Raw genomic sequence first — 16,617 nt, 5'->3', positions numbered from 1 at the left:
TGTCTACATACCATCAGTGGCGAGGACTATGTTGCGATGACAGGTTTATGCGTTTCATTACAGCCTTAGCCGTATGCGTGGTGTTCGGTTCAAAATTGTTTAGATTTTATGTCTCAGTTTTATTTAAAAGCAGGCGACAAAGCATCTGCAGTCACTGCTATATTTCAGCCTGCAGTTACAAAATACTTTGGTGAAAGTTTGTGAATATTTCTTACAAAAAAAAATTTGTGTAGTTCTAGGACCGTTTTGAGAATGGTTGTCTTACTATTCGAAAACTATTCGAAGAGTATCCGATTAGTATTCGTATTCGATTCGGTGTCATCACTATTCGATTCGTATTCGATTCGGTTCCGGAATTCACTATTCGCACAGCCCTAGCTCAAAGTCGCAGAAGTTCGCTAAGAAATGCTTCGCATTTAAAAAGCTGTAACTACAGCGTTACGAACACATGTGGGAATGAATGTGTGGTTGAAGGAAAGGAAACAGGCACTATTTTCTGCAGCCCTTGCGGGAGCACGGCTCAGCGCCTTGTAGGGTTGGGGGTAAGGGGGGATAAAAGAAAAGAAAGAAATAGGAAAGGAAGTGATAGGATGTCGACAGGCGCGACGAAGAAAAAAGAAGACAGGAGAGATGGGGAGCCGGTCGCAAGAGTTCACGGACGGGACCACGATTCAGCCAGGGCACGATACGCGTCGGTGACGAGGTGGCGAAGGCCCCGTCGATGAGAGGCGCACGGCATGGCAGTCGAGGCAGCCGTCACGGGGCGTCGATCAGCGAGAGGCGCGAGGAGATATCCAGGGTGCCGCGGACGATGCGACCGCTCTTCGTGAAATCCAGCGAGCAACTCCCACACGTGGGAAGAGCGGCACAGACGCGCCTTTCTTAACAAGCGCCCCCTCTCACTCGGCGCTTGCTAAGGCATGACCGGACCGTAAGAGAGACACGTGTCTCGTCAGCATGCAATGGCATGCCATAGCTAACATTGTCGTCAGCGATGAAGCGAAGCACTGCGTGTTGACAGCTGACAGCAGAGCAAAGGACAGGGGCGTAACTAGGGGGGGGGGTGAGCTGATTTGAGCTGGTTGCTTTCTTTAAGTACAATCACCGCATAAGTGTTCTTGTGAAGACACGTTTCACTCTATACTCGTTCCTATGAAAGAGCGATCTATTAGCGCTTTCTTTTTATTTCCAGCAGTAGCACTATTCGGCACTCTTTAGACCAACCTTCTATCAACTTCGTGGAAATAGACATCTTGAGCATAGTATTGTTCTGGCTGCTATTTTTTCCCAACCACGACACCTGCCTCGAATCTTCTTTCTTTTTATAGCAATGTTTATAACTGCGACGTGATATTGTCTTCTAGGAGATGCATTTGTTCGCTGTTGCTTGCCAGACTACAAAAAAGTGCAATAGTATTCGACAAGCTATTCGATTACAGGTAGGATTTTACGAAAAGTTTGACTTGACTCTCTCCCTCATAATGCAAAAACACTGTGTGCTATGCTGTAGTGAGCATGCTATGTACCTAGGAACATGCACATACTCATAGATATACATGGTGTTTTTTTAGGCAATACAGATTTTATTTATAAACATCCTATGATAGTAAGGCTCCTGCCGTTTTCGCAAACGAATCCCACGTTGAGGCAAAAATACTTTGCCGCAGTTAAAATCATATTGTTGCAACTCATTAACAAAAACTCGTTAGTTAACTTTTTAACTATTGACTTTAAGGCAGGTGTTTATATTACAAAGTTGCAGTGCGTGACAATTTATGGGATACTTATTATTTAGAAATCACAAATGTTGCACGCAGTTCGAGATATTAAATGCGAAGCATTTCTTAGCGAACCTCTGGCACTTTGAACGTTTCTATCGACGTATCTATCTATCTATCTAGCCGCCTACGTCTGCGTGCTCTCGTGATCGCCTCCTTAACTAGGTGTTGACCAAAATTAGCATGGGAGGGTAAGAGTACTTGACGAATATGACTGTGTGGTCATGACATGAATAACGTGGAAATCCTGTCGCGTACGTCGTCAAACCCTTTCCTCCAGACACATGTGGCACATACCCGTTTACCACCGGCCGCGGTGTACGGGTATGCGCCACAGGTGATTGACAGTTTATATCTACCCAGGAACGGCGAGAACAGACATTGGTAATTTAAATGCGAGAACGTTAAGAAAAACCGGCATCGGCAGCGTTGACCCGAGGAATGGAAAGAATAAAAATCAGGATCCCAGCAGGAATCGAGCCCGAGCATTCTGTGTGGCAATCAGGTATTCTACCACAAAGCCATTCCACGTCTACAAGCTGGTTTGGAAAAACAGGCTATGCAGGCGTAATGTCGGTGCAACGTCAATTGTGGTTGTGGTGCTGGGTATCTAGTTTTACAAGAAAACAATAAACATTACATATGTAGTCCTACAATACAGGCGTCATATCAGATTAACGTCCGTGATTCCAGTGTTGGCTACACTTTTATAGCAGTATAATAAGCATTACATTTGTATTCCTATGATTCAACAAGCTATATTGAAGCATTGCTCGACCCCGGAGGAATACATTAAAGAAAGTTACGTATGATATTCACATCATCGCAGCGTAAATTGCACTTTGTCCGCCAGAACGACGCAATGTCCTCTTCATTTCTTACGAGACTGGGCGATAGCCTCATGCTGACCGAGGATGATGACAGATTGATTGACAGCCGCTTTGTTGAGTAGGCTGCGTATGTCACATACGCCCAGGTAGTCTACGAATACGACAAGCGCCATCCACTGAGGTTGGTTTACGTAGCCCTATCCAGGCTTACCAGCTTCAGCCGCCTAAACCTCACCAACGCAATGAGCGACTTCAGATTCCCACATATCGCCGGCTCTATAGATAGACAATTTGTCGACGAAATGACCGAGGCGTCCACCATTTCTAACAGCTGTACTACAACTCATATTTTACTACACATGGGCCCCTCGCCACCGCGATCGAGACCGGATCCGATAACAAGTCATGACCAGCTGCTGGTGCTCACTGATCACGGTGATGTTGACCTTGTTCAAGAACTGTAAAGAACCTGTTCCGCACATGAACACGGGTTCGTGAAACGTGCGTGCTTTCTCCACGATAACGGACAAGTATAAGCACTACATATCAGCTTACCGCTTCTGGTGTTGGTAATACCCACGTTGCCGTTGGCAGCGTTACCCAACTGTAAACAACTGCTTTATAACACATATGCAGCTCTGTAACATATATGTGTGCGTATAAAATTTATACAAATCTTTAGGATCATTTCGTAACGTTTCGCTCAGTAAAAAAAATTACGCCACGGTCGCGTTCCCGCCGCATGCTTCGCATAACATCGACTCCCACGGTACGTGGGATCTGCCGAATTTTTATAGTCGAATTTCAAGGTCGAAATCGAAACTGATCGCACCCGGCGGGCACGAAGTGCGACCCTTCTGCTACGTCAAACCGGAACTACCCGTCACATCGGAACATGGAGGAAGGAATACTAAGGAGAGGCCCTATCGTATTTCAATGCATTGCGAAAAGTGTGGCGGAAGTGACGTCGGATTTATGGGGCAAAGAAACCGGTATAGGGCAAACAAAACCGCGGACGCCCCGCGGCGTGCTCTCCGCGGTGGTTAGCTTCTGCGCAGATTTGTAGTCCCGGCGTAAACTTAGCGCGTATTGTGCGGTTCGCACGATTGTGCGGTTCGCACGCAGTAAAATGTTGCAAGCAGACGTTTACCAGGCTGTTCGTGCGTGGCAGGCCCTAGCATTGCGTGCTGAAATTCTTCGTGGAGCGTTTTTGTGCAACAGTACAGAATACCGGTACGTGCCGTGATCAAAAACGTTCAGCCCCTGCATCATCTTATTCGAACTCACCTAGCAGTGACTTACGCGTTCTGCTAGGCGTTAGGCCTTCCCTTTCCCGGAGCCCGATTTCCCGATCTGTTGCCGGATTAGCGATTCTTTGTTCGTGTATATGCAGTAAGCGTAGTAGCTATTCGGCGCAACGCCAACCTATAGTTGACGTAACTTCACTGTATACGCGATCGTGCACGTAAAGTTTGTAATTCCAGTACGCACACAACAACAAGCACGCAGCGAGCGCACCCCGCACAATACATACATCACGTAGTCCGATAACAACAACATAAGTTTATTGCCCTTTAGTTCAACGACACAGCCTCTAAAAACGTACGATGCCTTCGGCGCATGTTATGTACGGCGCGTCAGACGCCAAAAACAAAAGTTCACGTGTGTTCTGAGTTGACACAATGAGTAAGAAGCAACAGAGCGCACATCCGAGAGCGTCGCATGCAAATACTATGCATTAGTGATTAGCAATGAAGCGAACGTGTACGTACACATGAAAAGTGACACCCGGTACTTTCCGCAGTGCACGCGATTTGCACGGGGTATACGCAAGCATACGCAAAAGCTGGGCATTGCGTAGCTTTCCTGAAGAACACACACAAGGAGCAGCATGCGTGAATCGACTGCGTCGTGGCGCTGCTTGCATTGCGCAAAAAAAAAAAAGGCTCGAATCGCGCATGCGCTTGCAAACGACACGACGGAAATCGCGAAATGTTTCGAGGCTCCTTCGCTAGGAGGTGATGCGGGTGTTTGCGATGTGGAGGCTTCACGAATGTTACGTCAGGGCCTCTACTTATTAAAGACGATAGTCTTTCTTGGGATACTTAAACGGAGAAATTTTGGTCTGTCTTTCGGTCTGTCTTTCTGTTTGTCGGCACGTCACTCGATTCAGCCACTCGGCCAAAGTTGAACCACTTGCCCAAGGGCCAGCCATCTTGAACGGCTGACTAGGTTCATACTTGTGTACATTGTCGATCAAAAAGCAAACATTACGCATATCTGAGGCGTAACATCACTAGGTAAGTATTAGGTGGTGTGTTCCTTTAATAGAAAATGCATACATACGTAATTCTAAAGACCCTAGTTTCTTAAGCTGCGCTGAAAATGCGACTGCGCTGACACTTGCCTTCCCCTGTGCCCTCTGCACGAGCTCATTGTTGTGTTTCGGTTTCGGTTCTGTATTGCACTGTACGAATGCCATGGGGCGCCGCTCTGGCATTCCTGTTTTACCCTGGCGACGTGTAAATAGAAGAGGGTCATTCCACGCCAAACGTCCCAGACATTGCGCTCGACCCTCTCCAAATGTATTGTAAAAAATTTTGGACGTTCATATCAGTGCACTATTTGCCATCGGAAAGTATTTTTTGGAAAAAAAAATTTTCTTGTCTGTTACAGTGATTTGAATTTTGCCGTAGTGGGTGAAACATAGGTTGCGAAAAAATACTCTAAAAAATACAATACTATACGGAACGCCTTAAATATCTGCTGTTTACTTGAAAAGGAATGGCACTATCTTATTATCACCCATTGACGACCACTACTTTGTCTCACGATGTGCTTTGTGGTGAAGCAAATGCTGCAATTCTGCGCCCATTTTGATTATTTTTTAAAAATTCTACGAATATTACAGACAAAATAGGACTATATCACATGGCTGGATAGTTGGCAGTAAGCGTGTCAAAAAAGTATTGAAGTCGATGACCGAGTAGTGTCGAAGTGGAAAGGGCGCAAACATTGAAAAATGTGTGAAATGCTCCACGTTCAGGCACATGTAGAGTGGTGATGCAGTCCAAGTAAAAATGCACGCTTGGTCTCGTTGGGAAGAGTAAACAAAGGAGATTTATTTGTGAAAGTTTCATCGGAGTGTTTTTCGTTATTGGCGAGAAACAAAAATTTATGTTGAGCGTTCGCGGCGTGCCTGGGCGCGGGCCCGTAAGTCCGCTTCACTGCGCCGCCACTGTTCCTTGGGGCAACGGAAGTATGCAGCGCCCACGCGGGTGGCACGATCATGTGTTGCTGTGAGTTTTCTCGTTTCGACACGCATTCTTCGGCTTTCCGCAGTGCCGCCGACGAAGTGTCAGGGAAAACGAGTGATGGTTCGTTTAAAATATATTATTATATAATGAAAGTGGCTAACAGGCACCGGGAATACACTTATAATTCTATTTTATGGGCAGCTCGCTTGAACGTGACTCGCGCCATTCGTGCCTCGGAGCCGAATGGTGCTACGTATTCTTACGCTCGGATCTTCGACAGAGGTGAACTTTGCTCCGGTGATCGCGTCGCCGAGCGAGCACGCGGCACACGAAGGTTCGTCTTTCGGCCGCTTCCCTTGGCAGCGCGTAATAAGATAAACATTGCGAATGGTGAGTATACTGCTATTGTGTCATATTTTAGACGGAGAGCCTGTACAACGGAAACCGAAAGCGATAAATATAAAAAAGGACGAAGCCGCCTTCGTCGAGCGCAATGTCTGGGACGTTTGGCGTGGAATGACCCAAGAGTGTGTGGAGAGTACTCGTTGAGTGCGGGCGTTTCTTCTGCGCTTCGCGCCAAACGGCGTGTTCGGGCTGGCTGACGTCCCCGCCGGTCGCGTTGCTCACCGCCGGTCTTCGCCTGCTGCTGCGCCGGGGCTACCAGCCCGCAACACAGCACTCATGTTTCCCGACGTATTGCCAGATGGCGTTCATATCTCACGCAGCGCCTCTTCTATCGTCTATAGACGACATTTGCAGCGAAGCACGCAGATACGCGGCCAATTTTTTTTCCTTCCCCCATGCATTGGAATGATGAAATTAGAATGACGGCGCGCCGCAGCCGTATGTTTCTGGGAAAAGCTGCAAATCATCTAACTTGTGCCCGCGCATCACCTTACTTTTGCGCGTAGTGCTCGGTGCTTATCTCTTTCTTTCGAACTGTGCACAAGAGAACCGCGATGTCAACCTTTTCTTTGTCTGGGAAGCATGAAATTCAGGAGCGGCCACTGCGGCGCTTCTTCTTGCAGACAGGCCAAAGTAGTTTTTCGCGCCTCTTTATAGTTTAGGAAAGAAACAGATAGGCACCATCCATCACACGCAAACATTAAGCTGTCTACTAGTGTATTTCGAAATGCTTGCCGATTTTTCTGACCAGATTCTGCTTTGGTGCGCCGTCATTCAAATTTCATCACTTCCCTGTCACATGTCATTCCAGTCTTCCGTCGCGCTTTGTGCGCGCCGCGCGCGACCTGTTTCGATTTCACCCTTGAAATTCGATGATGGATATCTCGAACTACTTGCAACTTCTGTGATTTCTAAAAAAAAATGGTACGCCATAAATTGGCACGCACTAGAACTTTGTAATATAAGCATCTGCCCTCAAATCAATAATTAAAAAAGTTGATTAATAAGTTTTTGTTATTTAGTTGCGTCAACGTCATTTTCACTGCATGAAAGTTTTTCCGCTTCGAGATAGAGTTCATATGCGAAAACGACAGGAGCCTGACTGTCATACAACCTTTTTAAATCTGTATTGTCTAAAAATAACAGACTGTAAATAACTAAGATATGAATGGTCTCAGCTATCCTGCAGTACTGTGTATTGTTAACGTTGTAGGTGTTCTTTATCGAAAACCTGGGCATTGTTATCGGTCCCGTCCACTGCTTCTGCGATTCTATTTCGGCAATGCGACGCTATGAAACAGTGACACCATACGCCAAGCTGTTGGAATTTGTACATCACATGCTGTTCGAATATTTTGCTGTGTCCAAGCATATTATTGCGAATAAACATGAAAAAAAATATTTGACGTCGTAAATAATGCACAAAAGCTTTGCCTAGTGCAATCGCCGGCAGATTCTACGCGGAGTTGGTTTCAGTCGATTGAATTCAGAATGATTCCCCTACCGTTCATCGCGCATAAGTTTTCGCATACTATAGGATATGGCAGCATTCTGAATAGGATTTCGCATATGTGAAACATATAATGGGGCACAATGGATTACGTAATCAATGTCACCAGTCAAGTAGATAGTGAAATGCGTGTCAAACACCCTTAAATGGCATCGATGTGGCTATCACAGCACGGTTAAGGAGACGTTAATTTCGTTATATATCTCTCGAAATATTGAATGTAGAATAAAGGCACGTATATTGTGGTGTTAGCTAAAGCTACACGCGATTAAATGGTAAACAAGAGAGCAACTACCACTCCTACTAGTACTACTTCAAGTATAGCAACGTGACACGTACATAGCGTGCGACGCGTTATAGGATGGTGTACTTGCGGCGAGAAACGTAGTGCAGACCGCTAATCCAAAACAAAAAGATTAAATTAAGGTGAACAGATATGTGCAATTAGGATTTCGTAATCATTTTTCTAATCAATATTGATTGTTCGCATTGAAAACTGCAACATCAAACGCATTTTACCTTCAATATTCGCTTTAATTCGTGTGAGCTTTCGCGTCGTCCGGAGAAAGTGGCATCATCCGGTTCAGCCGGAAGGGCATCGCCTCCTCCCTCGTTTCTGAAGTCCTGCGACGTTTTAAATGCAATGCAGTCAACATTTTGTCTGCGTCCAGGCAGCGACGAGGGCACGCATTCGGGAGAAAACCCGCGAAACTCTTGGTATACGTGAAGCTTCAATTGAAAGAACTTCAAAGGACTCATAGAAAAAGTTCGTTAAAGTGAAACATCGCTGAAATGAAATAGCTGTGTTGGAACTTGGAGCTAGAGCAAACACCAGGTGTTGAAATTGAATCTTTTTATTTGCAATGCTGCTCATTCAAATGTGAATTTCCGCTTATTTAGCATGTTTTGAAGAATGCAGTGACATTTTGCTGCACTTGCGCATTAAGCACTGCAGTTGTCATGAATTCAGTCTGTGTGTCTAAGCTCTCATAAACCTTCTCGGGCACAACACTCTGCTGGGCAGCGAAAGACTTCACTTTGTCCAAGTACATCAGTGCTTCTTTAGCTTAAATTATTCGCGCTACCTCTACAAGGCTTACTTCTTCTTCCTCTTCGTTTTCTTCCTGAGGTAAGACGCTCGCTACTATCCCTACTGCAGACACAGTGGCGCATGTCTCAACGCAAGAGTCACAGGTGACATTGTCCTCAAAATGCAAAGCGCTGTCTGTACCCAGCCTATCAGACAATGTCTGGTCAGTATGACGTGAGAGGCATAGGATGGTATTAGAAAATATGTTCGTAGAACTGAAATGCGCTGTGCACTAATTTCGTTTAACTGAAATGCGTTAGCACCTGGTGCAATAGCAATTGCGCGGGGGATTAAAAAAAAAAAAGTTCGTAAAACGGAATAGTTCGTTTAACTGACGTTCGCTCAAGTGGTATTTTGCTGTATCCCGTGTTAAGGTATCGCGGTATCCATTACAAGTATAAAAGGCGGAAGGCAGTTGATGTTTACAGATTAGAGATGCTCTTGGTCAGGCTGCTGCTACGCAGATCAGCAAAGAAAAATGTAAAAGCATATTGACTGTAACCTATATGACAAAGAAAAGGAGAAACGTAGTCACAGTTTCGCCGCAAGGTCGACACAATGAATGCGATAGGAACACATCGGAATTCTACGCGAAGTAAGACTAGCAGCTAACTTCAGTCGGATTGGATCTGGCATAACTGTCCTAAATGCTGACATGAGGGAATACGGCAGCTTCACTGAGCTAAGTGGTTTCCACGCTGCCTGTCGCTTCAGCGCGAAGTAAGCGGTGAAAGCACACCGCGCACAAGCGTCAAAATTCCGAAGCGCTCGATCGGGGATTTGAACCTGCGACCATACGCTCCACAGTGCGCTGCCTTAGACAATTACATCATGCGTCATTCGTTCTCCAGAATACTAAACCTAGGCCAGGGGGCGCTGCTACGCCTTTCTGAAAAGCGCCTCCTTTTTCGGAAATCTCGTTATGCGGTCGCGCACGGCGCTCCGCCGCCGGTTTGTTTGCAATGCGGCTGCGTGCATTCTGACTCACTGCACACGCACGCGTGCTTTCCCTCCCCCTCTTGTTTTCTGCTCGCGCTACGCGTGCGCTCTCCAAGGCGCTCGTGCACGCATTCTCCTCTCCCGCTGTGCTGAGCAGCAGTGCGCGTGCTCTCGCTCGTGGTGCTCATGTGAGCGCGCTTGCACGCTAGCCTCGCGCTGCGCTTGCTCTCGCGTTTTATTTAACTGGAGTTCGTGGTCTCGCGGGGTCAGTGGAGAGAGTGTAGATAGGGCTCGTTTGTCAAGAGACTGGCCAAGAAAGCCACCATTTTGGCGACGGTAATGTCCAGATGGTCGAGACACTGAAACATTCGAAATAAGTTAGTGCGCCATGCTATTAGAATGGTGAAAAGAAATGGCACCATGATCGCGCAGAACATTTATGACGAGAACTTCAGCAACCTCGATAAGAAATTAAACGAAACAAAAAGTCAAATTAGTCACCCTGCTTAAGGACGTGCGTGCATACGAAAAAAGCGTTTATAAATGACACAATCATGGACTAATTCATGCCAACCCCAGTTTGGCATGAAAACCACCCGAAAACGGGCGTGTTCCCCAGAAAAGAAATTTTAAGCTGGGCTACTTGGTAAACAATTTTTGGGGTGGACAGCACAAGGGCACAGGATGAAACACCACGAGGAGAACAAAGACAACAAGGGAGAGAAGACTCAAGGACAAACGCTTCGTTCCTTTGTTGTCCTTGTTCTCGTCGCGCTCTTTTATTATCTGCTGTAAATATGTATGAATCGACTAGCCCTCCTCGAGTTGTTACCAATGCACAAGGGCGAAACGAATAATGTGCGCTTGCGTTTGCTAGCTTTACTGTCCTATTTTTGCGCGTAAGTTTTTCCCAAGTTTGAGGTGGGCTGTTTTCTTGGTTCTGCAGTTTCCGAAAATAGAACAGTGCAAAGAAAAAACTAGACTGCTGTTTATTTCTTTCAAACGTCATTTAAGAGCAATATAAAAACCCCATTGCTAAAATTGGTAAAAACGAAGATGCGCGCGCGTGCGCACACACACAGACACACACACACAAACACAGGTACACACACACGCACACATGCAAGCTGACATACTCCGGAAATCCGTTGCACCAATATGGCCTTTTACGCATTCGAAATAAAGAGGAATAGTTAAGTAGCTTGAGCGCCCGCTTTTGCTTGGTACCAAAAAATTTGCAGTGGCTTAGCTCGGCTATGCCAGAACATACGTAGCGTTAGCTATGGTTCAGCTGATTATACTTAGCTTTCCTGGTTGTCAAGTTTCACCGCTTTTCTGCGCCGCTTAGCAGCATTTGCGCTCTCCGTCTCCATGGCTATACCACACTGGCGAACGCCAGCCAGCCGGTCTGACAAATGGCTAACCTAGCTGTCCTTCCATTTTACTATTCTTCCTCCTCCTCCTCCTCCCCGCTATGTGTATGGGCCACGGTGTAAGATATATACTGTTTAGGTGTGGACACTTCTCGGCTTGCATGCAGAGCGCGTTCGACCAGATAAAGTAACAACGGCGCGCGTGTGTTGGTCCGGTGACCGCAGCGGGTATCTAGCGGCGGGAAGACGCAACTTAAAGAGAGAAAATGCTTTCTGCACCGTTGCTATAGAAACCGACGCAGTCGGCGGCAACGCCGGCGTCCGCTGCATGTCTTGTTTTTCGCTCGTGAAAAACGCGGTATGCGTTTCTAACTTGAGTTGCTGGCGTGCCGTAGCCGCGTTCGCTGACCAGGAAATTCAGATTTCCCGCGAAGCGCCAGTTGCTACGGGAACGCGTTTTTATGTTGAAGTTGCGTCATCCTGCCGGTAGGTATCCGCTGCCGTCAGCGGTCCGACGGGATCTCGGCGTTGTTACTTTATCTGGTCGATCGCGTCTCGCGAGTGTCCTCACCTAAAGAGTATATATCTTACACCGTGGTATGGGCACACTGCGCTTGCACAGGCGGCTCCACCAGCGCGGCGGCGTTCAGCACCAACGCGGCCGTTTCCGCGTCCCTGGGGTGATAGCGTTCCCTCCCAAACCACACGCGCGGCATAGCGCGGCTGCTTGTGCAAGCATGGTGTCGTCTGCGTGCGTTCCTCTGCAACTGCTGGCTGGTTTTCAGACCGTCGAAGGTTTGGATAAATTTTTCAGGGGAGTAAACATTGATAAATGCAAACTTCTGTGCGAGGCAGGTCTTGTACAGTCGCGCCCAATATGACTTGCAATACGGGAGCGCGTGGCCTCACGTGTTTAATGATCGCGCACGGCATCAACTTGCTTTATTTCTGTAAGTTAATATTATTTTCTTGTTTTGGAACATTCCCCACTGAGATACCAGCGTTTAGTTGTAGTAATAAGGGCTAGTGGAAGGAATGCGAAATCCTTAAACCCATGAGGTCACACGCTCCCGTCTTGCAAGTCATATTGAGTGCGACTGTACATGCAAAGAACTTGTCTCTAGGACGGAAGCGTGGTGACAAGTCGACGTTTGTCCCAAACGCGCACCAACGCTCCGTCAAAGACTATGAAGTTGAGAGTAAGTAAGCATTTTTATTCAATGGTCTCGTTTTATTTCATTCTGTTTTGTTGTTTTGAAGCTCTCTCGAAACAGAAGCGTCATTGATGAGACCTGCGACTGCACAGCAGGCTTAGCAGGATAGTGTAACCACGCTGCAGCAGTGGCCGTGTACGTGTAGATATATAGAAAACCAATTTTAGCACGAAGATTTTGTTATGTAAAGCTAAGAAAAATAATGTACGAGCATGACAAGGGCTAAACAGGTACACCAGCCTTATAGATATAAACTGTGAATCGAATACGTCTAGAAAGAAGAGTATATTCATCGCTGTCGAGCCTAAACATGAGAAACACGCATAAATGTTACCGCAGATTTCGCAACATTCGCTTGAGCGAGCTGTTACAGCCTTGTAATTGAATGGAAAAAATCGTCGGGAGGTAGGCTGGGCGCTTTTGTTCACTGGCTTTAGCATTACCCACGAAATGCCTACTCTGAATTCTGCTATTTTCTGTGAGCTCTCAGTCTGTTCCATCAACGCTGCGCATGAAATATGGACTAGAATTGAACTCGCGAATTGTCTTCGCGATACCGATTCAGCGTGAAAAAAGACATATCGCCATTTCGAGACGATTATTATTGGATGTATCAAAATTAAGGTAGGCTTGAAACAATGTTTGATTCCGTGGGCGCCTCTCCCATAAAATAAACGTAACACCCTACACTGAATAAAATTACAAAAAAGCCGCACCTCCCCGAAGGGGATCGTGAGGAAATGCGAATGCATTTGGGTGCACCCGATGAGTGTGCGATTAATTAATGAAGAGAGACGAGAGTGTGCACGTAGAGGCGTAATGCTCGAGCTGCATTGTGTTACACTTCGTCCTAGCCGTATCGTTGCCACGAGAGATTCGACTTCACCGACTTCCATCGCTATCAAGACACCAAAGCGCGCGCTCCCTGCATGATATATACAGGTCCGAGCGCGGAGAGGAGGAGCGCCCGAGCTCTCTCTCCGCCGAGCGAGCTCCGCAATGCGAGCGCCCTCACTGGGTGCACTCCTCCTCTCCCTTATCCTCCGCTGCTCCGCGATGCGAGCGGCATATCACACGCCCGCGCACTCCTCCTCTCCCTAACCCTCCGCCGCTCACCACCTGCTCCGGTTGCTAGGCGCGGCGCAGCTTTGCTAGGGGCGAGGAGGAGCGCGCGCGGAGAGATAACACCTGTGCGCACGCCGGCCAGGGACCCAGGACAACCCCCGACTAAGAAATGCATTCGCATTTAAAAAATGTTGTGACGGTGTCACGGTGAACGAGTTGCATCAAACGTTGGAGTCTCTCCTTCTCCCAGTGAGCCTTCGGGAAGCGGTAAAACTTTGTTCCAAATGAATTACTGCGGCTATTGTGACAGCCCACAACACAACAAACATTGTTGCTGCGATGCTGACCCATGGAACGACCAACGAAAGAAGAAACGCTTCGCTAAACTGCGGAAAAACATGAAGGAGCTGGCATGAACGCTGTCACCGGCCGCGGCGTGCAAAAGCTTCCATCACCCCAGGGACGCGCGCGCCGCCGCTAGAGGCGTTCCCGTCAGCGGAGAGTTAGAAGCGCAGTGTGCCCATATCCCCCCCCCCCCCCGATACATCTGCATATGCGCGCAAAATTAAGGGGCTGATATACTCCAGCGTAACATAGCGACGCTACGCTAACAAACGCGCCGCACTCTACAGTCCGACGCGCGGCGCGACCGACGCGTCCGGCGTACGCCAGCGCGCCCCGGCTGCAGCCGGCGCGAGATGCAACATGCTGCATTCCGCACCGGCGACATTACCCAGACTGCACTCCGTCTGCGTCTCTTCGTGAAGAAGGGATGCTGAGTGCGTCTAAATGCGCATGCGTCAAGGCGACGTAGTGCGTCGCGCAAGTGGGAGTATAGAGTGCTCTGTTTTCGTGTCAACGTAACGTGACGAACCTGGCGTCGCCAACTCCCGCCGCCGCGGGCTGATGCGAACGCACGTCGGAGTATAACAGAGCCTTTAGAGGCGCTATCAAGCGGCTCCGGCACAGCGTCAGACGGCCACTGCGCAACAGAGACGCACAGCTGGGCGCGGGCCGGCGCCAATGCGTCTGCCACGGCTATGACGTCACTCCTCTGGAATGCGCAGAGCAGCGAGGCGCGTGCCGCGGCGGCGGCTCCGGTGCGTCACCTGTGCGCCGTGTGACGTCGCTGCTCCTCGCGCATGCGCAGCACGACTCTCAAACTGCCACGCGAAACAGCTCCGCCTCGGCCAGTGTAGCTAACGCTACAAAATGTTTGTCAGCATATAGTGGATGAACGACATATATAAAATAGAGCTGTGCGAATAGCAAAATTTTCGGTGCGAAGCGAATTCGAATATTGAAGTGTGAGTGCGAATCGAATCAAATATTTTTCGAATATTTCTCGAATATTTCTAGAATACTTTTCGAATACTTCGAAGCGAAATTGCAGTTAGAGAGGATTCCTAAGCATATTCTTATGAGATTCGCTTATGATTCGCTAGGTTGATGAAGCACTGGCGGGATGGTGTTTCATAGTTTTCTTATCAAGAATAAGGCAATGTAGAGGCCGAATTCTACTTATGTACATGATTTGGTGCAACCAAAGTTTTGCTGACAACACTTTACACGTGATAGGCAAAGATGCCATTTCTTCAGCCACCTCTACTCCTCTTTCAACTTCTGTGGAAGCCCAACTGATGTGGCGGACAAGGGTGTGCTCCCTTCAAATCTGGAGTTCCAAATCTGCCTCGTAGACGTCGATATATAAGAACATCTGAATTTTGGACGCTAAAAAGCTTGGGCTTCCAATTTTAACGCGATAGCGTTAAAGAGCTCGTATCGCAGAAATTCCGCTGTCGGCGTCGGCGCCGTTGGTTGTGAGCGAAAAATCATCATCTTGTCCGTGACCGAAAAATTGAGAAAGCTGCAAATAAAATAAATAATAAAAATGTTAGGTCCGAGTGAGAATCGAACCCAGGCCGTCTGCGTGGCAAGCAGGTGTTCTACCACACAGCCACGCCTCTTTTTTTTTTTTTTTTTGAGCTACACTGAAAGTAACTTTTCATGCTTTCCAAAATACGCGTCCTGTATACGGGTGTCACAGTACGAGATTTAATATCGCAGTAATATCGCGTGGTACAGGCGTACATTGCCATCGGGCGTCACACTACGTCAATATCATAACGACTTGGTGGTTTAAAGACAGGCACCCATTACAAAAGGCACACACATTACTGCGCGTATTCCCTTAAGACCACGTAGTGGGTGCATCGCAACTTCGAAAAAGTTTCTCGCGCATAATTGCTCGCGGTTTAAAGCATGCTACCCTTTACATAAGGTACAGACCGTAGTGCGCGCATTCTGTTAAACACTCGTAGTGTTCGAAATGCGCACTAGGGGCAGGATATCGCTATCACGTTCAACCCTTAAAGGTGAAGCTTAAGCGTCCCCCATTTTTTTTTCGGACTTCCTGCCCAAATTTCAGGTCCAAAACAGCATTGAGCCCCCACCTCTGCTACATCTTTCATCTCCATGTTCGAACCAGTGTTTTCTTGAGTTGCGACCGTAGCATAGCTTAAAAGGCAGCTTTGCCGCATTACCGGTTGTGGTGAGGTGCAGCAAATTGAAACTCTAGGGACCACTTTCAATCTGACGTTGACTGTCTCTTGATAAAGTTCGACCGAGAATGAGCTTGAAAGGCAGCTTTGCCGCATTACGAGAGTGTAATGAGGTGAAGCATATAAAAAATCAAGGGATCACTTCCAATTGGACATTGTGTCTTGGCAAAGTTCGACCGTAACGGAGCTTGAAAGTCAGCTTTGCCACAATATCGTGGTGTAATGAGGTGAAGCATATTGAAAATCTAGGGGCCACTTCCAATCGGACGTTGGCTGTCTCTTGGCAAAGTTCGACCGTAACGGAACTTGAAAGGTAGCTTTGCCGCAACACGAGAGTGTGATGAGGTGAAACATGAAGTTTAATGTTTGACGGAAGCCCGTCTGGTCGGGATGATACATGGTGAAGGTAAAAACCTAGAGGCACTGCGCCGACTAAAATGAAAGTTAAAACACACAGCAAAGACGTTTCGGCTCGCACACGGGAGCCTTGTTCACAAGTGAAAAGTCATTTTTCACTTGTGAACAAGGCTCCCGTGTGGGAGCCGAAACGTCTTTGCTGTGTGTTTTAACTTTCATTTTGGTCGGCGCAGTGCCT

Source organism: Rhipicephalus sanguineus, chromosome 11 (assembly GCF_013339695.2).
Source record: "Rhipicephalus sanguineus isolate Rsan-2018 chromosome 11, BIME_Rsan_1.4, whole genome shotgun sequence".
Taxonomy (NCBI): Eukaryota; Metazoa; Arthropoda; class Arachnida; order Ixodida; family Ixodidae; genus Rhipicephalus; species Rhipicephalus sanguineus.
This window is presented reverse-complemented; position numbering follows the sequence as displayed.